At 36.2% G+C, this 26,265-nt stretch overlaps 1 protein-coding gene across 3 annotated transcripts in view; it reads left to right on the top strand.

Moving 5' to 3' along the window:
• Positions 1-1,825: 1,825 nt before the first annotated feature.
• Positions 1,826-26,265, top strand: part of Cd36 (CD36 molecule (CD36 blood group)) — a 73,788-nt gene continuing 49,348 nt past the window's right edge. The window contains exon 1 of one of the 3 annotated variants that reach the window (XM_006971085.4): positions 1,826-2,123. The gene's annotated coding sequence lies outside the window, so the exon portion shown is untranslated. Of the gene's footprint in view, positions 2,124-9,929; positions 10,063-26,265 lie in introns of those variants that run through there. The other 2 variants (XM_076566322.1, XM_042272934.2) reach the window with 2 other exon arrangements.

Genomic DNA, 26,265 nt, shown 5'->3' with positions numbered 1-26,265 from the left:
AAGGCTCACTAGATTATTCCCAACTGTTTTCTTCAATTGAAAAAAAGAAAAAAAAAAGAGCAGAGTAGCTTTAAATCTAAATGGTAAGCATCTTATACACAAAATCATATATTTTTTATGATATATGAGCCATATTATGTTATATTTGAGAATATATGGTTCAGACTTCATTTGCAGGTTTTTCCTGGTATTGAGCAAGAAAGTAAGCCACTGCAGTCATTACCACTTGGTTACCCCTCCCATCTGTCACCTATCAGAAGTCAGATTGCACTGGAGCTGCTGTTACCAGAACTGCCCCTCCATGTCCTAGGACAGAGTCTTATACAAGCCGTCAGGAGGAAAGACACACAAGTGAAATTACCCTGTACAGCGGGCTAATTACAGTCTGTCTTTGTGTGTGTGTTCAGACACAATGCTTCTCGTGATTTCCCGCTGTTTGTGTAATTCTCCCTAGGGGACATTTCTATGTTTTCCCTAATTTTGCCTAAACAAAAATAAGTAAGTAAGTAAGTAAGTAAGTAAGTAAGTAAGTAAGTAAGTAAGTAAATAAATAAATAAATAAATAAATAAATAAATAAATAAAATCAAACCTTGGAATTGCTCATAAAATGGCTACTTTGATACAAGTAATATTTCAGTTTATTTTCTTTTCTGTAGAATAGGCTTATAACTATTAAGTTTATTGGAAGGGTTCATTTGGGACAAGGAACCAAAATAATTCTATCCACACACAGCAAAGTGCCAGGCACATGGATGTCTCCACTCATGAGAGCTGTCACTGAAATATCACAGGGAGTACTGTTATTGATGATTTGACAAAGTAGAGGGTAAGTGTTATTTGTTACAGGAGAGTTTCACAAAACATGGAACTGTGCCTTGTCTTTCCCCTTAGTACCTTTCTAGGATAGAGTTGTCAAATAAAAAACTTGCCATCTAAAAAGAAACAGCAGTGTCCTGTTTGATTTTTTGGTCTTTCTTGATCTCTCTGTTTGTTTAACTATGGAGAAATTCTTAATACATGAATTATTTACGAAACCAGTGATGTGTTGCTAAAAACATGCCACCTGTTATTGGAGTTTAATTTTAATCACAGAATTTACTCAGATTGAGGGTCCAGCCTTATTCATGTACCTACCTGTAGTATTAAGCCAAATTCATTCTAAACCAACTGCAGAAAGCAACCATTCAAAAGATTGATTTTCTTTATTAATAATTTTTTAAAATTCATTTTACACACCAACCACAGATCCCCTTCTCTTCCCTCCTCCTGATCCCCGTACCCAGCCTACCCCCCTAACCACCCCCCATTCCCTCCACCAAAAATGTAAGGCCTCCTATGGGGAGTCAGCAAAGCCTGGTACATTCTGTTGAGGCAGGTCCAAGCCCCTCCCCCTGCATCAAGATTTTAAATAACAGTAATTTAAACCTAAATACCACAGTAGTGTGTGGCACACTCTGACTCATTAAATAAGTTAAACAAGAATGACCAAACTATAACTGAAAACAAGGAAAAACTTACTAAGAAAGCTTGCCATGTAGACATTCACAGTTTAGTCTAATATGTAATAGCTTCCACAGTGGCTGGAGCAAAACGGTTGATTAAACCATAGTGAACTGCTGTTGTACTGTTTTATACTTGGTCAGAAAAGGAGCCCAAGACTATCTGTATCAGAGCAAAGGATAATCACGAGACAAAAACTGACTAGTAATCACAGATGATTTTGAATTTATGTGTTTCATAAGCACAGCAACTATTTCTTCAGGGACATAACAAGGTTTCAGCAGGAAGAGGATTAAGGGTTTTATTTACCTGAACTGAGGCACAAAATAAGGGCGATTTTTCACATTAGCTTTCATTTCATTTGGCTCAGGTGTCAGAGTCCTATATTTATCTCCTCTTAGGCATGAGTCTGAAGTGCTGGAATGCTCGGGATGTCAATGGCTGTCAGATGTCAGGATAGCCTAGAAGACAAATGAATGGGCGAGACCCTGTGCCTCCTCCCAGAGTTCTCAGCTGCTGGGCTGGGGAATTGGTATGTTTACTTTCTGTGTCTCCTTCAACGGTCTCCCTGAAGCAAGTTTTAAAATGCTGTGACTGGGCAAGCACGTTCCTCTAGAAGCTGGTAAGCAGAATTATTTTTATTTAGGAGTGTAACTGTCTGTATCTTTGTAGCTGACGTACTCTTATCTATGAATCAATTATGTGAATCTCTGGGAAGGTGTATGCTTTCTGATACCATAATTCAATTTGTAATGATTCTGTTAAGAAGTCTATTTGCAACTAAGAAGATAAAGACATTTTATTTTGGACCCTTAAATTCTAGATTGCCAAATGCTCCAACTCATTCTGTAAGACTTCCCCTATTGAATTTCATATCTCATTTTTAAAGATTATTTGAGGAAGCAAAGTTTTCATCAAACTTTAGTTCAAATTATTGTTCCTGTATATTTTCAAAAGTTATGTTTATGCCTAAATCTTATATCTTAGTGCAATTTGTTTATCTTTTAGGCCTTTTTAATACTAATCTTTTGGTTATACTACTCTAAAACCACGAATTATTTTTTTGCTTCAAGGTTACAAAAATAGTTTTTAAAAATCAGAGTGGAGGCTGAATGGACTTTGTGTACAGGCTCAGAAAATGTTTTCTGGCTTCAAGTCACTACTGATTTAATGCACAAAAAATAACTGGAAAGATTCCTACTCTTAGCTGGTTAACTCCTAGGAAGAATAGGAAAGAAGTTTTTCTACACATTAAAATGTGGATCATTGGTGATCACATAACTTATACTGACCAGTATCCCCCAGTTTGGTTCTTTGTGGGTCAGTGGAAGATTTGACAGCAGATCTTTTTCTAAAGGTGTGTTTCATATACAGCAAAGCAAATAATTTTAGGGTAGCAACTTTTCATAAAACAAACTTAACAGGATAGTTACTGAGTGACTAAACAGCTGCTAATACTGAAATGGTAATTGATTCTGACGTTCTGGTCTATTTTCAAAAGCTTAGGACTGAATTAGATGAGTGTCTTCACTAGGAAAGTTCACTGACTTCTTGTCTCTGTAGAATGGTTGTTTGGGATGAGGCTTACTTCTGTCTAAGGAATTCTGGCTGATTCTTACAAAGGTGTAGACGCTTTGTCCCTCTCTGGGAGGGAACTCAAAACTAGGAAGGAATCTGGATCAAATGAAGACAAACAGGCCACCTGCCTTCTTCTCAGGTGAACCTAAATAACAAAAGTGCATTTGTGGATCAGCAAGACTTCTGTGAGCCTGAGAGGAGGAAGGAGAAATATCCCCAAATGATGAACTACACAAGCACTAATTATGTGGAACTGGATCTACTCATAAAAGGCAACAACAACTTTGACATGGACTGATCTGAGAGTTTAGTAAAGAAATTAAACATCTGAGGAGAGTATGACAATTTCACCTGGGAAAAAGCAAAATGATAAGAGAACTCAAGAGATGGTTGTTGGGGGGAAGTGTTTGGGTGCCAGACATCAGAATAGGGCCATTCAGTGCGTGACAGTCAAAACAAAACACCCCCAGATGATGTCTGTCACTGTGGCCCTGTCTCCTGGAGCCATTCTTCATTAAGATGACGGCTTGGAAATTGAATCAGACATCCCTAGTATTTGTACATTAACTTCATAGGTATTTCTGTTCACTAGAAAAAGTTAGAACATTTAAAATGAAGATTTCCTGAAAATTGAGGGTCTGCGTGGGTTTGCACCAGGTCCTTTGTCTATCTATTGCAGCTTCTATGGCTTCTATCAGTGTAGTTATGAGGTTCCTAAGCATGCAATGAGTGGGCCTTATCTTTGATGCCTTTCTTTCTGCTTGCTGATTTTGTCCAGTTCCAATGTGTTACTTTTTGTTTTATCTTTGTACTGTAATATATTAATTAGTTATGTTATATTTTAATTATTATTCCTTAGAATCCTGTTTGTTTTCTATTGAGCAACAGAAAGGGACTGGATCTTGATTGGAGAGGAGTTGGGGAGGAATAGGGAAGAGTAAAAGAAGTGGAAACTTGGCCGGGCGGTGGTGGCGCACGCCTTTAATCCCAGCACTCGGGAGGCAGAGCCAGGCGGAACTCTGTGAGTTCGAGGCCAGCCTGGGCTACCAAGTGAGTTCCAGGAAAGGCGCAAAGCTACACAGAGAAACCCTGTCTCGAAAAACCAAAAAAAAAAAAAAGAAGTGGAAACTGTAATCAAGATATATTATGTGAGAAAAAAATCTATTTCACTAAAAGGGAAAATATTGCGACAAAAATCATATCTGTAAATTGAAATATAAAATGTGTTTGTGGATTACTGTGTTTTTCATGATGAGCATTGTTGGGAGAGAAGTTGTAGTGTACATTACTCTTTACACCAGGGGATCTTAAACAGTGTTTAATCCTGGAAATCCTTCTTTACAAGCAGTTAGTGAAAACAGGAAATAGTCAAGAACCCTAAGTGCACAGGGAATGTAGAAGGAATGATAAGTCAGTAAATAGTTCTACTGTTTCATTAGTTCTGTGTAGAAGTACTGAAAGTAGTTAAGACACTGAAAGCAGGTGTGAAGAGCAGTCTGCTACACATTGTAGTCATCTTTCTTTGCTTGTTTTGAGACAAAAACTCTAATATCCAAAGCTGGCTTCCAACTCATTAGGTGGGTAAGGTAGGATGACCTTGAATTTATGATCCTCTTTGTGTGTCTCCCAACTGCTGGGATTACAGATATGGGCTTCCAAGCCTCTTTACATGGTGTTGGCAAACAAACCCAGGACTTCATGCACAAATGGAAAGTAATCAATATACCAAGTGAGCCTCGGCCCCATCAATTTTTTCAAGGAGAAGAATAGGGTAAATTCTACTTTTTGTCTTTTACAAAATGGCCATGTGCAAAAATATGTAGCATTTTTACTTAGGTGCTTTGTAATTCCCTACTAAATAGTTGAAGATGTAGTGTGCCCAGGGACCTTTGACACAGAAGCATTGGCATAGGAAAGAAGAAATGTCAGGAAACTGGCCAAAATGACAGAAGGGATATACAAGACAACTTGTCTGAATTTGCCAAAGACCAGAGCATGATCTACTAGGAAAAGGCCGCTTCACCCTCCAGTGCTTCTAAGGTTTAAAAGAATAAGGACAACTATTACTATTTCTGTCCTTGTTTTGTCTTTTCTTCAAGTATGTCAAGTATAAATTTTATGCTCCTGTTAAATGTTTGTAGCAAATTCAAAAAGATATTGTGGCATAGTAGGCAAGTTGTTTTTTGCACTCCCATCAGGAGACTGGGGCAGAAGGATCACTATTACAGGCCACATATCCTGGGTTACATAGTGAAACTGTCTGAAAAAGAGAGAGCTACCATCACCACAAAAAATAGACTATTAATCATCTTGTCATTTTAAAGATGTGATTTAATTAAAATCATCTCAATTTGATTACAATTCACTTAGAGATCCATTTGGTCCTTTCTGGAACGTTAGTACCACTCTATATGGAATGTAGACAATGCCATCATAAAGTGTGCTTCCTTCGTCTCATTCAGGGAAGTGGAGAAATGATGTAATAAAATCAGGTTATTTGGTACAGCAGTGCCGTGGCATAGAACCCCAAGCATTAAATAAGTAAAACAGTCTTTCTAAGATGTGACTTCGTAAGGAAAGCATAAAACAGCAATACTTGGTGGAATTATTGTTTTTTAGATTCACCCATTCATTAAATGATTATTTACTGTCTGTTCTAGACAGCAGGGAACACTATTAGACTGTTTAGGCCTCTTATAAGAAAGCGGTATTTTTTACAAGTATTCAGTTTTGTTCATATAGAATAAAACCTTCTGAGGTAATCAATAAACAAAAACAAAGCATTAATCATGAAAACATATGAAGCATTTGCGAGGATTTCTTCTATGGCTCCCTAGACAGTGGAACAGTCTGCTGAAGGAAAACATGGATCAAACCAGCACTAGAGATAGTTAGGGAAGTAACAAAAAGAGGGAAGGATGCAATCATCTGCCTCCCTGCCTGTTCAGATGTAAGAGTGCTAGTCAGCTTTGTACAGCAAGGGAAGAGACACAGCTTCATCTAAATAATGTACCCACTGAGACCTGCTCACTGCTTGATGCCAGAGAATTGCATGCACACAATACAAAGATGTGGAGTACTGCCCAGAGTAGGGCTTCTGGCTGAAATAAAAGATCCGTAAAGGCAAGGTCCTTTGCAGTCTCACTTGTAAGAATCAGCAGCATTTCAGTGGCAAGTACCCACTGAATAGATTCTTAATTATTTAAAAATATTATAACTAAAAGATTTTTAGTCTTAAATGTTCACTGAGGACTGTGATCATAAAGTAATCATTTGAATAATCTAAAAATTTGGTTCTTTTATCTCATATTTCACAACAATTTGAGATATTTCCATTCACATCATCCATAAAGCCTAGAGGTCTGTGAAATATTTTTTAATAAAATATGGAGTTAGGTGTCATTAAAGATTGTTATTACCCATGTCACTACCCTTAGCCATAGTTTTTGTTTCTAATATGCTGGTTTCTTGTGTTGATGCTTATTCTTTTGCTTCTCTAAATAAAACAAATTATTCACTCACAAATTAGTTCTAAGATATACTAGAAGAATGCTCTACAATTTTCTCTGTGATTGTTATTGGAAACTCAGTTACCAAAAATTCTCCATTGACTCAATCTACAAAGCTCCTTTATTTTGCTCAGTAATAATGTCTGACTCTTTTTCTCCATGTGCATGAAAGACCTAGACTGACTTCTGTGTTCAGTTTCCTGGACTATTTTTGCTACGTGTACCTTGCTCAGGATAAAAATCAAACACTGAACATAGTATTTCTCATTGTTTGTCCAAAGATTTTCTTGAGGATTTATTAACTTTCCGACTTCCTGGTTGTCATTTTTCTTGCTTTTATTTTAGGAGTGACCACAGTTTGTACAGTTAATGCTCTTTCTGGCCTGATCACGTTTTCCTCAAACATTTGCTGGGTGTAGTGGATGTGGCTGGCTAATTAAAGGGCTCCAGCTATCACCTATTTATTTCATTTCTTGTTTCCTCGTCACTCTATTGAAAGAGAACAGAAAGTTTACCCCTTCTGTCTTCTATGCTTCTGTATGTAGCAACCTCACCCTGTAGCCTATGACAGAGTAGAGCAAAACATTGTGTTTTGCCAACAAACACCAGGAAATGCAAGCATAAGCAAGGGGAAAAAAGATCTTTGCATTGGAGGACAAGCAAAAAATAGTTGGCCATAGTTATCCCATTATCTTCTCCAACCCATTAATATTCCGCTTGAGTGCCCAGGATGCCATTTTGCCCTCTCAATTCTGCCATGCACAGCTTCTGCACATAGTAACGGGGAGCATTTCTGAAGGTGAAGTTCTGTAGAGTAAACAAAAGCAATTGAATAGTTTGAATGGTCTTTTAATAAAAAAGAAGAGTGTTTAGTGGATATTGTCCATGGCACAGCATCTGATCTGGGTTTGTTTTTAAAGATTTAGTGATAGAAATCTACTTTTGGCTATTCCTCTTAATGTTCACACTTTATGTTCCTGCAGAGCCATCGAACATTACAAGTAGGAATGGTTCTTCACAGAATTTTAAATCAAGTTCTACTGACTTTTGCAACAGACTTGGACTAACAGACATTTAACATGCTTTTATAGACTTGTTGAGGGGAGAGTGCCATTTCCTTTCCAGTTTTCAGATTATCTGGGTCTACCTCTCTATACTAACCCATATCCTAAGGGACCTTAACCAAATTTGTTGTTTGATCTACATCGTCTAGCTCCAATCTAATGTTGGACTCATGTATCTCTGTGTCTAGTGCTCGAGTTAAAGATGCTGACACTCTACACGTTGATTAAAACTGTCGAAACCCTTTCAACATACGTGCTTGCCACTCTGCTGTTTTGTAGTGACCATGCTTCCATTAAAAATACATGAGAAATAACACCCTCCCCAAAATAGTGTGTCTTATTTTACTTAAATCTGTCCAGGCTTCAGTAAAGTACATGCATATCATACAAATTGTATTATGTAAATTCTTTTATTATAAATAAATAGGTAAAATATGCTTATTTGCCCACATTGGATAACCACATAGGACTCTGATAACAATTTTTTAAAGGATCAGTATTTAATGGAAATCATTATAAATTATTGGTTAAGGTACCCTTTTTAATATCCATCATATATATGTTTAAGCTGAAGTCTTCCATAGTCCCAGGTTTGTGATTTCGGGCAAGTTAGTAAGACCCATTGTGTCTCTGCTTCTTTACAGTAAAATGTGTACAATAAATGCACATTTTTCATAGGGTAGTTGTAAAAAATTAGTAAGTTAATTAATATATGTAATATTCTTATGCTAGTGACTTTCATGTAGTAAGTGATTTTAATAGGCTAATTATACTTTTTTACACTGATTTAAAAGTATTATATACTATTACTATTTTAAATGACTAAACAGAGATCAAGAGACTGACTCAGAATCCTGCAGCTAGAAAAGAAGTGTCCATCTTAAACTCAGACAGTACTCACCTCAAGGTCTCTCCCAATTTTTCCTCTCTATGTCAGTGGTACCCCCTTTCATCTCGTTACTCAGTCCTAAGTCCTGCGTCTCATTCTTGATAGGTCCCCCAATGAGCTAATGACCTGCCATGGCCCAGCTGTCTAGTTCACTGTCTTAGTGTCACATGACACAATACCCTCTCCCCTCACCCACTGGCTAAGTCAGTTACGGTTTCCTTCCTAGCTTCTCTAGAGCTTCTTCTGGCCTTATCTCCAATTACTTCCCCTCAAGGATGTTCTATTCCTTCAACTTAAATATGAGAGAATGAATACCTGTTTATTGCAGGAAATTTGCTGTATTGTATGATATTGTAAGCCTTACGATATCTTTTATGCCCACTTTCTTAGTGATTTATGCTTCTAAAACTCATAGATCATACTAAAACCTTACCCTAAACCTGTTTCTCCTATTATATATTCTCCAATGTATGTTTGTTTTTTTTAATGTATCTAACTGAAAATCATCTTTGCCTCCTACCCAACTCCACCCCTCCCATACCTGAACTTGCTTTCCACAGTCCTCAAGTACATTTTGGCTTCCTCCATCAACACTGCCACAGCACCTCTCTCTTCTCCTTCTGGCACACACTCTCAACACCTTGGAGTAACTGTCACATTCTAGTACAATCAATGGTTTAGAATTTTGTTCTCATGATCACCTGTGATCTACTTGAGGAAGATACCAGTGTTGTGGTTAGTTGTATACAATTTAAAAGTCTGGAGTTATCTGAGTACAGTCTCTCATTTCTGTAATCCCAGCAGATGCCATGTAGTTTGGGTGTAAACTACAGAATGAGACTATATGTTTAGAGTCACTGTTTTCAAGTCCTTGTTGCTCTTCCAGGGGGCCTGGGTTTAATTGCCAGCATCTACATGGTGGCACACAACTGTCTGTTACTCCAACTCCAGGGAATCCAATGCCCTCTTCTGGTCTGTGTGGGCACCATGCACACACATAATGCATGGGCATATATAGAGGTAAACCTTCATATACATAAAATACTAAATAAATAAATGGTATTTTTTTTACAAAGAAAATGGAAAGTGAAGTATATGATAGGAGAGTAAGTTCACATATATTCTGCCAATTTAAAGAAGAAACAATTTGAAAAGAATATAAAAGCCTCAGAAACAGAAAATAAAAATAAAATAAGGTTTGAAACAGAATTGGCCCGTGTGCTTGGTGCTAATCTGCCAGGGAGATTAACAGAAGGGAGACACAGCAGAATTCGGTTTGGGTTGCAAGCGTGACTGGCCAGCAGGTGCTTGTGATGTAGGGGAAGGGTTGAGGGCAAGATAAGATTAGGGAAGGACATACCCAACCCAGGGAGAGCTGTGCTCAGTCCGAGTTAGCTGTAAGTGCTTCCAAGAAGCTAAAGACTGGAAAACAAGCCTAAGAAAGCAGCTGTGAGAATACACAGCTTGCTCTAACAGTGGATTAAACCAGGCGAGGCTCACTACAGTACTTTTTGGAAATCAGTGAGTATTACAGTGCTGAACTTGGTATCTTGATGCCTGCTTTAAAAAATTCACTGTATTTATAGTGTTGTAATGATTATTGTTGTTATTGTCCTTACTTTTAAACATAAATTTGTACCTGTGTTTACTGTGACACAGGTTACTTAAGATTTTAATTTTTAAGCTGGGCGGTGGTGGCGCACGCCTTTAATCCCAGCACTCGGGAGGCAGAGGCAGGCGGATCTCTGTGAATTCGAGGCCAGCCTGGGCTACCAAGTGAGTCCCAGGAAAGGCGCAAAGCTACACAGAGAAACCCTGTCTCGAAAAATCAAAAAAAAAAAAAAAAAAGATTTTAATTTTTTTAAATAGAGTCTGTCTATTTCTTCCTTAAATGCTATTCAAAATCCATCCACTATTATTTTGCTAGTTATTAGCTGGAAGGATTTATGTTCTCAAATCACATTATGCTTTTCTAATGGACTCTTCTATAAGGTTAACAGAATATTTTAATATTGTGACTAGGCTTTCTCTATTTGAATGATGCCCTGCTGAAGTGGATGTACAGGTCTTGGCCTTCTTTTGAAACAGAACTATGACAAAGCTCTAAGGTGCTGCATGACCCCTGTGTATGTAAACTCTCTCCTTATGACTTCTAATTCTGCTCTTTTTCGTAGCCCCATGTTTATTCTTGTCATTCTCCTTCCTTAAAAGCCTATTTACACTTCTTGAAAATTCTCAGAACTTCTGCTTCCAAACATATCAGCACATTTGGAGTCAAATATTCTTAGGTTCCTTATTGCCACCACTGTCTTCAGTCAGTGACCAACAGAAACACCTGTGCATAGACTTGTTCCTTGTTACAAACAGCTAACCTATATTACAGAAAACTGAGGGTGAGCCAGTGAGAAGTTGTTTTGAATGGTTTTCCATCACTGGAATTAACACCTGAGAATATCAGGTTGAAAGGGGAATGATTTCTTTTGACTGATGCTTTCAAAAATTTGTTTCATTGTCACTTAGCTCCATTATTTCTGGACTTGTGGTGAGGCAGAGCCTTATAGAAAAATTCATTTGGTAAAGCAAAGCTGGAAAGAAAAAGGTGTAGAAAAGGAGAAGAGAAACCAGTTCCCTACTTCTTACCAATTCCATATTCTAAAGTTTCTGTCAATTCATAGTATTCCTTGGAATTATGAATGCATGAATGGATTAATTCATTTGTGAATGTAGGGCACTCACATCCCAGTCACCTCTCAAATGTCCCAACTGGAACAAGGCTTCATATGATGATGTTTTCAGCACATGAACTTTTGGGTCTCATTAACATCCAAACAATAACAGAAGCTCTGTAATAAAGAAAAATGATAGAATTTGAATTTTGCTTGGTAGATTTGAAAGGATTATAAAAGTAAGAGGAGCTGAGGCAGAGGGTGAGATAAGTCAATTTTATGATTGTCCTAATCTGCTCCAGACAGAGGGAAGGCTAGAATAATGCTGGAGCTGTAATTGATAAAGAAGGAGCGGCTTCTCTATGTGGGAAAGGAGTTATGGTTTCTGTGGCTTCGAAGTTGTTCACAGTTTTCCTGTGTTCACATACGATTATCAAGTGGTTTTCTATTGTCTTTAGTTATTATGTTGTCTTTACTAATTATGATCTCAGAGGGTTATTATCTAAAGACGAACATGAGAGTCCAGCTGTGAATGTCACACAAATGTCTACTGATGGGACGTGATCAGCTCCCACAGGTTGGGCTGTTTTCTGTATCTCACGGCACACTTATTTTATGAAGTCTGTATATAAAACACAATTTCTACAACTTTGGGATAAGATTCTAACAAAGTGCACTTTGTAAGCTCCTCCCTAACCAAGAAGATAGGCAAAACACACTGGTACTTAAACAGGAAATTTCATTGTTCTGCTACTAGTTTGATCAGTAAGAAGCTCAAGAAATGATCAACTGCTATATGACTAATTTGCACACAATGTTTAGCAATATAATAAAATTGGTATAAAAGAAATAGTATTTTGTTTTCTACTTCTCTGTTTATTGTGTTATATAAAAAGCTGTTTTGAATTTCCTAGTTTTTCCTTTAATTTTTCTTGATGATAACCTCTAAACAAAGACTGCTTATTCTCTCTTCAAGTTTTATCATTTCATGGGGTGATATTTCATCATTTCTGTTTTCAAGTAAAACATGACTCTATTTCATATAGCCAAAATAACTATTTACTAAACACAGAAATAGAGTTATGATCTTTAAATATTATTTTTATTGTAACTTAAAAATAAAAACATATTTGTATCATTTCAATTTTCACCTTCTTCCCTCCAATGCTCCTCATATCTTCTCCCTCCAAGCTCTCCCCCTGCCTATTACACACTCTCAAATTCATGGCTTCTTTTTGTTTGATTATTATTGTCACACACACACACACACACACACATACATAATTTAAAAAGCAAGCCTACTGAATATTCTTAGTACTCCTAATATACTACACACACACACACACACACACACACATATATATATATATATATATATATATATATATATATATACATAATTTCAGAGATGTCCATTTGGTAGGATAAACAATTAAATGGCCACATATTTGAGGAAAGTGAATTCTTCTTGTCTCAGGATTAGTTGCCTGTAGCCCTTTTTCTAGGTATGAGGCCCCATAATATTTAGGTAAGAGGTTGTGTTGCAGATGTTTCTGTTGGGTTTGGAGATAGCATGTGTAGATGAAATACTTTTAAGTGTTAGAGATGTTTCTTATGGGCTTTAGCCATGGGTTTATTCATGTCCAACATAACCTATAGTTGCCCTTTTGATTTTTCACTCCAATTGTTCCAAGACTAGATTAAGGAAAGATGTATTGATTACTGAGTTGACTTTTTGTTAATTGTCATATAAAGCATATATTGCAAATTAATGTAGATATCCATTTGTTATTTGGGAAAACAAAATATTTCTCTTGGAGTCCTTTTTCTTCAGCATCAGATTTACAGAGTTATCATGAGTTGGATATATGCATTGGCTAATATTACTATCAGCAATATTAATACAATGGCAAATGTATTACTAACTTTCCACGTGGTCAAAATTATTCTGTATGCCTAGTTTTGAAATAGATTTTTACTTGAACTAAAAAAAGATAATAATAATTCCCTTAACAGAAATAGCTCTATAGTTGAGTTTGTAATATTTTAAATACCACTGACATTTTAAAATAGCTATGGAAATTATGCTAGGATAATTTCTTTGCTTATATCTACTCTTAATTTCCAGGGTGTCTTAACAGCCTTTATCTTCTATTATAGTGGCAGTTTTTAACTGTAAGATTAACCTAGTCATTTCTTGGAGAATCTCCTTGTTTTTCATTTGGATTAATTGCTTGTTATCTTTCCCCTGTATCTTTCTCCTTCATCCTATATCTTTAATAATCATGATATATTTATATATCATATGCCCTTTATCCAGTAAGATGGTCTATACATTTACTACCAAGCCAGAAGTTTTGTGTAATGACATCATTCACAGCTTTCCCTGTATGAAGTTAGAGAAGGTTTGAGTCTATTTCCAGATCCCAGATGATGTAGATAAAATGACTTGTATCTCCTATTTATTGGTCTCTGGCCTTGAGGAAGGGTTCTTCTTCTTGACCTTTGCTCCTGACTCATACCTCCTCTATCTCCCATTCAAAATTCCCACCCTAATGTTATATTTGAGATATTAAACTGCTGTCCTTGTTCTACAACACATTGAAATTAAACTTTGTAGCTAAATCTCCTATCCTTGGACTCTAACCTGTTATCCAAACTAAGAAAAAGGAAAGTTAGGGTGCTATTCATTTCATAACACTAATTGAAGATGTTAAGTCACCTTTCAGCACCTCTGCTGTGTTAGCTCTACAATGTCCATCGTTTCACATAGAGCTGGTGTACAAAAGTGCTAAGATCTCGGTTTCCTTTGACCTTCAGTGTTGTAGCTACATTTACTGAGACTGTTGCTGCTTTGCTTATCCAGTTCCCATTTCCCCTCTTTCCTCTACCGCTGTTTTTATGTCCCCAAATGTTGTCAAGTAATGAGTGAAAGCACATCTCTCATGCATTATGATGACTCTTCCAGGTTTTTTTTTTTTTGGTTTTGCAGCTCTCTCTATTACCATGTTGAACCTCAAGCACATCACCAGGTAATCCACACCCTGTTTAGACTGAACACAATGCATCTTTCTCATACTGTATACATGTTTCCATCCAGGGCCTCCTGGTGGCTAGCCATCCCAATTTATCCCTTTCCACATAAGCTTTTAGAAATGCAAACCCTTATCCTGTTGGTTTTCTTTGCTTAGAATTACTTAATAGCACTATTCTGCTTTCAGTATAAAGTTCAAACTCCTTATACTGTTACACAAGGGGCACACAGTTCTGGTCTATATTCATTTTGCTCGCTTCTACACATTCTGCCTACTAATGTCTTTTCTTCATTTTGCATTACAAGAAAGTGTGTGTTCATCTATTGAATCAAATTCATTATTTTATAGTCTTGCTTCTCTCATTAAACCCAGTGTTTTTTGAAGACTATTTTCTTTGCATCCTAGTGCCAGTTCCTTAAGAAATTTCCTTCTTCTTAATGTGAAGCTTAGTAGGTCTCATATATCTCCATCTATTAGTTTCTTCATTGGTGTCATTTATTATATCCTTTCTTATAAATTGATAATTATACTAAGTACTTCTCTGAGTTCTCTCAGCTCATCTGAGGGGACAATATTAATACAGTTTACAGCTAGTTAGCAAGAAACATATCTTAAAAAGGCCATGGCTATGTCCTAGTATGAATAGCTTGGGAGGGTGTGTTTCTTGAGTACAGAGCAATCATTATAAATAATTTGAGGCATTCTCCACATAGGTGGTGGTACCAAACTAAGCTTAGTTGGCCCATAATATAGTGTGTCAATCATTGAAATGTTGAGTTTGTTGAAGGAGAATTCACAAGGTAGTCACAGAAAAAGAAATCATAAATCCATTACCAGATAGAAGTATTTAGAGGTGTTTATAGGATAAAGTACCAGGGTTATATAAGGTACAGGTAAACAGTTTTAGAGGTGAGGAAAAATAATGTAATGTATATCTGTGCATAGAGTCAAACTCCATGGCTTCCACTAGGAACATACTCAGAAGGTGGCAGTTTTAGCAAGCTCTAAAGATTGAAGTTACATCAAAAAGACACCCATCCATCTGATACTTTCTCAGACCCAAGTGTATTTGAAATAGACAAAAGCAGCCCACAAGACCCTAAGATGCACCTTTGGCAAGCATTTGCCTCTGTGACTGGTGTGTCGAAGGGTCAACTACATCAGAGCCAGTGGAAGGACAGGACACTGCTTAGCTATAAGACCTCTAGAGCTGGTGGCCTTTAGTCACTTAAATCAACTGACATAAGCTAAATCCAGATTTACTCAAGATCCTCTTCATTTTCAATAGTGTCATAACTGAACTGAATCATAAGACAGCAAATTATTGTCTGCTACTGAATGGCTAGGTTGCTTGTGTGAGGAAACTATAAATCTTAGGTTAACACTGATTGTGGTATGAAAACTAGTCATTAGTTAGACCCTGACACAGTGACTTTTAGTACCTCTTGTATTACAGAGTCAGGAAGCATGATTTTGTTTCTTATTCTCTTACTATTTGTTAATATTGAGAAACTTCTAATATTATACTTCTATTTCTTAATTAAAGTGAGACAAGAATGCTAGAGTACATGAATAATACCCTAATGGTGTGGCTCTTTGCTTTATTATGGTTCAAATCAATGAATTTCTGTTTCTATTTTGCATATACAATTACAGTGACATTTCCATATTTCAAAATTTACTTGTTTTAAAACTTATTCTTTGGAAAGTTTATATATATATATATATATATATATATATATATATAATTTTTATCTTAAATTTACCATATGCTCCCTCGAGCTATATACATGCACACATAACACCCATTCACAACATAAAACATAAAAAATACATTGACGGTAGTAACAGGAAAACAGAGAAATCCCACCTAAAATCCCATTTACAAAACTCCAATACATCTCTCCCCTAACTTAATGCCCCCTTTTTTGGTTTAACTAATAATGCACTATTAGTTAATTAGAACCACAGATTTGTACACAAAACTTGGATCATCTACTTGAGCATGCACAACCCACCAGGGGCTACCATCGAAGGAAATTCATGTTGGTCAGTTATGTGTCAACTTGAAACAAGCTAGAGACATTAGGAAGAAAAGTTATTAGCAGAAGCCAGTGACTGCCCCATGCAGGATGTTTTAATTGACGTGGTCTTGTGCAAGCAACTACCGCTGCTGTGAGTTTGTGTGTGCAAAGGTTTTCTCACGTCTGGAAGACCTTTCACAGTACTCCTCCTTTTAGTCTGGCTCTTCCATTCATTTTAGACCATCTGCTATGACGTTTCCTAAGCCCTCTGTAGTGATAGATCAACACTAATTTTGTTTTTAATGTCATTGACAAAAAATAATTTTCTTTCTTTCTTTCTTTCTTTCTTTCTTTCTTTCTTTCTTTCTTTCTTTCTTTCTTTCTCTCTCTCTCTCTCTCTCTCTCTCTCTCTCTCTCTCTCTCTCTCTCTCTCTTTCTTTCTTCTTTTCCGAGACAGGGTTTCTCGGCATAACAGCTCTAGCTGTCCTGGATCTCGCTCTGTAGACCAGGCTGGCCTCAAACTCACGGAGATCCGCCTGCCTCTGCCTCCCGAGTGCTGGGATAAAAGGCGTGTGCCACCACTGCCTGGCTTGACAAAGATAATTTTAAAAGGAGAAAATTATCTAAGCTTATAAAGTTGATGACTGGGAAATAGTAAAAAATATACAAAACAAAAATAATTTTTAGGGATTTAATTTAACATATATGGAATAATGTATAAATTATATGAATTACATTTAAATATCTCAATTAATTTTTCTGCATAATATACAACTAATATATAACTTTTAACAACATTTACTTTCTAACAGCCATTAGAAGTACAGAAGAGTAACAAAATATTTGCAGCCAATAATCTCAACTCAAATAAAATTCAATCTTGTACATTAATCTTTTTTTTTAAGATTTATTTATTATGTATAGTGTTCTGCCTGCATGTATGCCTGCAGGCCAGAAGAGGGCGCCAGATCTCATTGCAGATGGTTGTGAGCCACCATGTGGTTGCTGGGAATTGAACTCAGGACCTCTGGAAGAGCAGCCAGTGCTCTTAACCTCTGAGCCATCTCTCCAGCCCCCATTAATCTTTAAAATATATAGTTAGGAATTCAAAAGCCATGGGGCACATTATTTCTTCCTTCTGAAGGTCCAGAACTTTGTTCAGTCTTGTAAAATCACAGAAATGTTGCCAATACAAGGAGACACACATCTCTGCCATTCTGGGGTCTTATAGTTAACACACCATAAAGCTGTTTATGTGTTGATAGTCATCTAAGAGCAATAAATCTTACACTTTCTTCTCTTTAAATTTTAGTTTTCTAAATGATTTATGTTAAAATCTTTGTTCTTTCAATTGCTGAGTTTCATTATTTCATATTATTTTTGTGATTAAGAAAATTTTATTCTCTGATGTGTAAAAATAATACTGAATTGTGTTACTAGAGAAAATTAATTGAGTTTCAAACAGACTATAAAAGGAATTTAGACACTGTCTTCTTGAGAGAATATTATTAGATAATCCCATTGACATCATAGTCTTTGGCAAGAACAATATTTTATAATCTTTGTTACAGAGAAAGCAATGTTCATGTGGGTGACTTTTATCCATATAATATGTACTACTTGGCAAAGTAAATTATTAGACAGTTAATCTGCTAAGGTTTAGAAATTTAATTTTCTAAAATGCATTCCCATGTAAAAAGAGTTAACTTTAATATTATTGGGCAAATATATTCAATTTGGACCTTTAGGGAAGTTACTAAAGGTATACACATGTAGTACAGCCTCTTCTGTGACTGCCAGGCAATATCCCCAGCTACCGGACACCTGTGTTTCTATGCTATTGTGTTTCTATTAAAGTAGAAACAAGTCTGTGTCTTCATTCCCTATTCAGAAACTGGTGAGGCATAGGAATAGGCTCTGTATACTCCAAATGTTCATCACAGGTCAATAAAACATGACCATGAGCAGCCAAAGTCATTGGAGGGCAGATTCAAGAAGAGCCCAGACCAAAGCCATCACAGTGCCCAGAAAGGGCAAAATCACAGTGAAAGAAGTTGATCCTAGACAAAAAGATAACTGCCTCTGCACCTCAGCAATAGAATCCCATGTTGTAAAACTAGCTGTTCTCTCCTTGTATACTGTTATCCTAAGATTTCAATTAGTCACTACTGCATTAGTTACACAACCACTAACTTTATTTGTATCTTTTATGGTGTCATAGTTTCCTATTTCACCAATTCTATGACTATAATGTGTATTTTTGTTTTGTTTTTTTGGTTTTCTGAAGGCAATAATCATAAAATATTTCATTCTTTAAAATATCTTTTTATTTTAAGCCTTATTAGTTATTTGTTTTTAAAATCTATCTATATATTTTTATCAGGCCATTGATTTTTATGTCTTTATATTTAATATTGTAGGAAGTGGATATGGGTTTTACTTGGGAGCTATAGCACAAGGATCAATGCATAGTCATTATACACACATGACAGCACAGAATTCAAAATGCTAATAAACCAAACTTAAAATGATATAAAAGTAAACACTGGATTTCCAAAATATTGCATCAAAATTTTGAGTTATACATTTATTATTTTTACATTGAATATATGCTGAAATGATATCATCTTTATATTGGGATAAGTAACTTTATTATTTATATCACCTGTTTACTTTTGTTTAATGTAGCTATTGGACTTTTCAAAGTATATGCATATTTGTACTTATCCCCTTGGATAGAGCTCTGTAACATAATGTGATCTGATGGGGTCCCAGTCACTTTTCCCATTTCTTCTACCTCCACTAATAATATTACCAACTACAAATGAGACACCTATATCACACTCAACTCAAAGTTCACAGAACGTTTGAAAGACTAGAAAAGGAAAAGACTGTATGAGCTAGATATCAGGAAGGCCTTGAGTAAAAAGATGTCTTCTGAACAAGACAGGACTGATACATTCATGAACAGATAGCAATTAGTTAACTTCCCAGAGTGAACAGCGAAGCAACATAAGGGTCTTCACACCTAGCTTAGGAGTGTTGTAGAATATTAATTTAAGATGTGCTACATTTATTTATGCTATGGAATATTAGTTTAATGATGCAAAGATGTGTTGCATACTTTTAATGTTTCATTTGTTTAACTCTGTGAAGCCCATTACTTTTCCTTTCTAAAACATCTGATTGGTCTAATAAAAAGCTGAATGGCCAATAGCAAGGTAGGAGAAAGAAATAGGTGGGGCAGCCAGGGAGTGAAAATAAATGAGAGAAAGAAGAAGGAGTGAGAGAAGGAGAGGAGGACACCGGGGGCCAGCCATCCAGCTACACGAACAGCCATGAAGTGAGAATGAAAGAAGGGAATTATAGAATAGAGAAAGATAAAAGCCCAAAGGCAAAATGGAGATGGGATAATTTAACTTAAAAGCTTGTAAGAAACAAGTCAAGCTAAGGCTGAGCATTCATAAGAAAGAGTAAATCTCCGTGTATTTATTTAGGAGCTGGGTGGCAGGCCCTCAAATAACAAAGAGTAACTAAAAACTAACTACAGAAGATCCAGCGACACTTAATGGCTTCTGGGAAAGGAAGGGTCAGTTCTCTTTAAGGGTCTTTCATACTCCAGTAGATGGCTATACAAATTGGAATTGGTAAGTTATGAAAAATAAATAGATAAAAAGAAACAAAATTTGGGAAGTTGTGAGAAGGTTGAATCTTAGAAGAATTTGAAGACAAATTGGGTGAATATGATCTAAGTATATTGTGTGAATATATAAAATTCTCAAAGAATAATACCATTATACTTTTTAAAATTAAAAAAATGCAACAGCTATTGTTTTCTCTTGTACCACCCCACTTCTCCACAAAGCAATACTATAATGAACATTTTGCCAGAACCAGGAGCTAGCACTGAAGGAGTCAGTGTAAGGAATTGTTCTTGTATTTTTTTCAGACACAATTCTATAACACTATCTAGCTTAGCCTTTTGTTCTTATGTCAGTGTCTGGTTCAAAAAAGAAATCCCCAATATTTTGGTAAGGTACAGAAGGATAGTAGACAGGCCGTGCTGACAAGTGAAAAGGATCTAGAGTTTAAGAGTTTGCCTAAAGATCACTAACTTTCACCCTGATCTCCATGGCTCCCCTTGCTGTTAGTTCATTGTCTTTGATAAGATTATTGGCACATTCTTTTGGCATCTGTCCTAGGTGAAGGGATTGAAATTGGATACTTTTGGGTCTGTTGGACTAACCATTAGTCCATCTGCTTTCTGAATATTTTCTCAGTTTTTGTCCTGTATCAATTACATGTTTTGGCAAATGTATGTTAATCTTTCTATAGATTGCATTAATTGCATTTTAGTGAGAATTCCATGCAAAAATGAACATAAATGCTGTATTAAGCAGGCAGTGTTAATCAGAAATCTTGGTCATAATTTTCAATATTGGAACTATCCAGTCATCACTTTTGTTTTTTCAGTACGTGATCCATGCTGGATTGTAGCCAGGCCTTCATGTGTCCCATGATTGATCTCATTCACTTTCCTATACCCATATAGGTGAGCTGATCCCTGTCCCCATAGATAGGAGCTTTTAAGTTAAACAAAACTTCAGGGCTTCACCTGCCTTTTCCAATTCCATCAACTGCTATGCTAATGCAATCACAGAAGGTCATATTTAAGCACTTGCCTTTATTTACTCACAATTTTACTTCCTTCTACGTGGGTCCAACTAATCTTCTAGGACAGATTAAGGCTTTAATTATTCTCTGAATGTATTTATCAGATTACAGTCCTTGTTGATCTCTCAACTAAGTTCTAAGTCACATGTTTACTTCCTACAATTACAAATATGTTATTGTGTGGTATTAATTGAAAAGTTGATCTCTCCTACTCTCCTTTCTCTTTTTGGACTGAATATATATGAACCTGAAAATTAGGGAAAGGAGTTGGGACAGTAGCAAGGAAATGGCCTTATGCTACTATTCAGTTTCCCAAAAGAGAAAGCCATTATAATTCTGCCTGAACACTAATTTGCCTTGCCTTTCATCTAGTGGATGTCTGTGGGGATCTCAAAGCAGAAGTATTTCACAGAAAGTGCAAAACATTGAGGTATCATTGGCTTAGTAAAGAGTGCAGACATCTGTGCTAGATGCTGATTTGTAGTACTTTTAGATCTCAAAATTGTGATCAATGCTCTGGAAACATGTAATTATGTCAAGGGGAAAATGGCTATTATTTACAAAGTATCCATAATGATGACAAAAAATACCATAACACCAAATTTATAAAAGGCTTCTTATCTTTATTAATGTAATGCCTGTTGTGGAAAATAGGCCTTGAGTTATAATGATAATATGAGTAAAACTCTCAATATTTTAAAGTTTCTTGCCAATGATAATAGAAAACACATTGGACCTTACAGAATGGAGGTATGGGGTAAAAATGAAATGTAGAAGAATATCATATTGTAGACCTGAGCTTATAACTCTGAAATTTCTTTCAGCTTAAATGACATATAGTCATCACACAGACTCTTCTTGACAATTCTGTCCTGCCCAAAACAATAAGGGCACTTTTCTACATCCAGAGCTTTCCAGTTGGTCCAAGTAAACTTGTTGTTTCACATTCTCTTGGCGAGGAGGATCATTCTGTGTCTCCAAGTAATGGAAACATGGAATCAATCCCTTTTTTGAATTTTCATTTAATTTCAAAATCTTTTTAACACAGAACAATTATTTTCTTTACAGCAACATGTTTTGAAAAGTACAAATACAAAGGCTTGGAAATGTATTAGTCATACAAAAATGACCTCAATCTAGACAGCATTTTATTTTCCTATTATAAATAAGATTACTATTTTTTATCATGTATAGCACCATTTCATGAGTCATGTAAGGAGAAATACAAATTTAAAGACTGCTTTCCTGTGTTGTTTCAGGTTGATATTTGATAGACAGTCTGAACCAAACAACAAGCATTTAACTTTGCATTCAATTCTACTTAAAGTGTAGTAAGTTTCCTAACCTCAGAGTCTCACTTTTGGCACTTGTATTATTGGGAAAATAGTACTATCTCTCAGCACTCCCAGCAAGACTATTTATATGACCCATCTGTTTCTGGAATGCTCTCTAACATGGGGAAAGCATTTTCTTGGCTAACCATTGGTGTAACATAACACAACTTAGTTCTCTTAAAGGTGCTTCTGAAAGGATTACCAGTTTGCAAGTTAGTTAGGCATATAGGTATAAGACTGATGTTATTTGTTGAAAGGTCATTCAGTACTCTACATGATTGTTCCACCCATTTTCCAATCAGATTCTGTCTCTGTGCACAGAGATTTCTAAAGCACTCATGACAATAGCCTTAATTTTACTTACCCACAAGAAAGGAGGGCTACAGGACAACATTTAGGTGGAATTTACTGTTTTATTACAATATTTCCCTAGTTGTCTTATTCTGAAATTCTGCTCAGGTATCTAAATATTTAGCTGTTGGCATAAAGTATAGCTCAACTAAGTTGAAGGTAAAGGAGCTCAGTCCTTGTGTTAGGATGGTAAGCATCCCTTACATGACCGGGTGAGCCACCTGCTCTTTCTTGTTGCCTAATCAAGTTGAGCAATAGGAGCAAAGACTCCAGGACAAACTGTGGACCTAGGCCAGGAAGTAGTTTCCACATGAGAAAGAGTTCTGTCCTTACACTGCCCCATGCTAGTCTGACATCTGGGAAGGTCACTCAAGCTTATAAATGCCTGATATGAGAAAAGCCTTCTGTTCACGTGGTGTGTCTGAATAATTTAGAAGTGAGGAAACTATGGGAACCAAAAAGGTATTAAAAGGAAAGGAGTGAAGAAACTAGGAGACTGTGTTAGAACTTTTGGAAAACCATCGTTGTAGAAACCCAGAACACAGGCTACCCTAGGATTAGGAGTGGAGTTGGGAAAACCCGAAGAATAAGGACTTTTGTTTGAACATTTTTTTTTTCCCTTCTGAGATTTCAAATACTCACAAGAAGTCCTCTGTGGCATTCAATTTTTTTAACATTAGTATAATAATTATCATCTTTTATTTGCTTTCATCTATCTTTAGTTTTTCATTTCTTTGTTTCCATAGGCCTAATCATGAGTGTTGGTTTTCTATGTTGGTTTTCTATCATTTCGCCATTCATTGTGAGATGATATGATTTTTTTCTACAGTAAGGCATATAGAAATATGCTAAGATCTTTATAAACATTGCATTACCTAAGAAAGAGCACAGATTTTAATCTGCATAAACAGCTATAGATATTTTTAGTTTAAAATGTTTTACTTTTAAGAATAATTAAGGTGCTTCCAGTTTTTTATATTCCTCTTTAATTTTGGCCTCATAATTTTAAACTCAAGTTGGTATGTTTTTATCACACTACATCATATTTTCCCTCACTTTCTAAATTCAAATGGATTTTCTTTAGAATTTTCAAGGTACAAAGTATCAAAACAAAAGGTTTAAAAATGCATTCAGTGTTTTTTCTATTTACCCTTAACTATGAATTTTGAGATAAGTTTTTTGTAGAAAGCTAGCATCCCTAGCAAATTGATACTAATTCCTTTAAAATTCTAAGGTGAAATAAATATACATGTCATTTCTAACAACAAGTGAATTGGGTGCTTGGCTAATTTAGAATGACCAGCCTCTCGTTTATTCTGAAATCTCAAAAACAAATGTTTTTCTTCTCAAGAACTTCTGCAGGCACTTTCTAACTCCATCTAGAGATGAGGAAATGCTGTCTTCCTCCTTCCTCCCCTGCACTGGCAGATGACAACTAGCTGACCCCCAACTCTTTCTAGGAAGGGGCCAAGCACCCCTGACCTGTGTTGTGTACTCTCTCTCCTGAATGTTCTAATTTTTCTGGAATTCACTTGTCTCATAAACGGAGGATAAAATAGAGTATGTCAATTGAAGCAGATTCATTTCAAATATTTGAAAGTACTTTCTAAGTTAGACATATTTTTAAAAAGCCACTGAAATGAGAAAGTTTAAGCTAATTAATGCCTTGCTAGCAACAGAGAACAAACAGCTGCCGATGCAAAGAAATGTAAATTATCCTGGAGGTATGGATCAACTGAATTTGTGTCACCAAAATGAAATAATAACACGCACAGAAAACGCGAGCAATACTTTATCAAAGCTTGAGGCAGAAATTTGGATACAGACAATGAAAGAGAGAACAAGAGGAGAACGTGGCACCATGGCAACAAGGCAACATATTCTGCTTGTGAGCGTTCAGCATCATTAGGTCACTTTGAAGTATTTCTTCATCCTTGGACCTCTGAAGCCTCCTTTATTAAACGCTCAGGATTAGATAATGGGTTCTCACAGCTTTATCACCTCCTGTAATATGAGGGTAATGGGAGGAGAAGAAATGCATCACAGGTAGAGTAGATGAGAAGGGTTGTGGACTGGAGTAACAAGTAGTCATGTCTGTACAAATGTGCATTTCTTGACAATCAAGATACCTCATATTCTTTAATACTTCATTTTCTTCCTTTTGTCAATGGTTGTTTGTTTTGAGACTGCATTGCCCATACTCCATACTGTCACTGATTTCGCTATAGAGCTATGAAAAACCTGGAGGTCTGATTCTGGTCATGCTGCCTCCACCTCCACTGAGCAAGAACTACAGACATGCGCCACCATGCACATTTTATGTCATGGTGGGTGTCGAGTCTGGGGCCAGATGCTTGGTAAGTAAGAATACAACCTATTGAGCCTCATCCCCTGAGCCCACATCCAGCAAATTTTCAGGAACAAAGACTTTCAAACACAAGATTCATCTCTAGAAAGGGAGCTACTGAGAACTTTGTGAGCAAAGCAAGTTTTGACAGAAACTGTTAGTACATTGTTTTGGCTGTGTTATCAGATTTAATAAATGGCACTCCATCAAAGGCATATACTTAATGCGCTAACTATAGATAACTGACCGGTCACAGGCAGCATGACTGCCATAAAATCAACAACCAGATAACAAGTGGATCCCCAGCTGGGGCTTTTGACAACTCTGGTTGAATTTTCTTAACCCTGTTATGTGAGGGTGGAGTTTAATACTATTTCTTTTCAGTTAATAAAGCTTTGAAATCATTTCCCCAGTGAAATTTTCATGCTCCATATTATAATATCAATCTCGTGAGGAGATGACAATAAGTTGTGAAGTATTAAATGCTAGTTAACCAGTTCTAGACTGAATGCTCTATGCTAGGGGAAATGCACACATCCTGAGGTATACTGGATCCTCCTATGGCTCCTGGAGAACTGTAGTGAAACTTAATACAGAACAACTTGCAGTAGATATCTGCTTCCTTCCACTTTGTGCTGGTGTTCTGAGCACAAAGGGCACATAGTAAATTAACTCATGAAAGAATATTATCAACATTGAGCCTTAGAGATCCATAGCCTTAAATGATTAGGGAGAATAGTCATGACTACTTGGTCTTATTTAGCATATACTAAAATGATCTCGTGTTTTAGAGTATTTTATTTTTTGTATTTATTTGATGCATAACAATATATTATTTGATACATATATTTATATACATATATTCATGCAGATTCGACTCACCAAATATTATCATCTTCAGTCTCATGTGTGACAAAAGATGATCAAAATTATTTTCAATCTGAGCTTGGTCATTTGTAGGGCTTTCTCCATTGCTGTCCTCACAAACGATACTATCCATGAATGTAGAGTTCTTCATCTCAAAGACAAGTACACAAAGCTTTCTTAGATTAAATATTATGATTATAATGTCCTACATATCACTAAGACACAGGATGCAGTCAAGGGAATTGCTGTGAGGATATAAGTGGGGTTTTCCCTGGAGAGGGATCTGCTGGTCTGCTCTTTTAAACATCATTGAGTAATTCGTTTCTTTCTTTCTTCCTTCCTTCCTTTCATTTTTTCTTTCTTCCTCCCTTCCTATTTCTCTTCCTCTATCCCTCCCTCCCTCCCTCCCTCCCTCCCTCCCTCCCT

The sequence above is a fragment of the Peromyscus maniculatus genome, chromosome 3 (assembly GCF_049852395.1).
Source record: "Peromyscus maniculatus bairdii isolate BWxNUB_F1_BW_parent chromosome 3, HU_Pman_BW_mat_3.1, whole genome shotgun sequence".
Taxonomy (NCBI): Eukaryota; Metazoa; Chordata; class Mammalia; order Rodentia; family Cricetidae; genus Peromyscus; species Peromyscus maniculatus.
The sequence above is the reverse complement of the archived record's forward strand: the minus strand, read 5'-3'. Positions and strand labels throughout refer to the sequence as shown.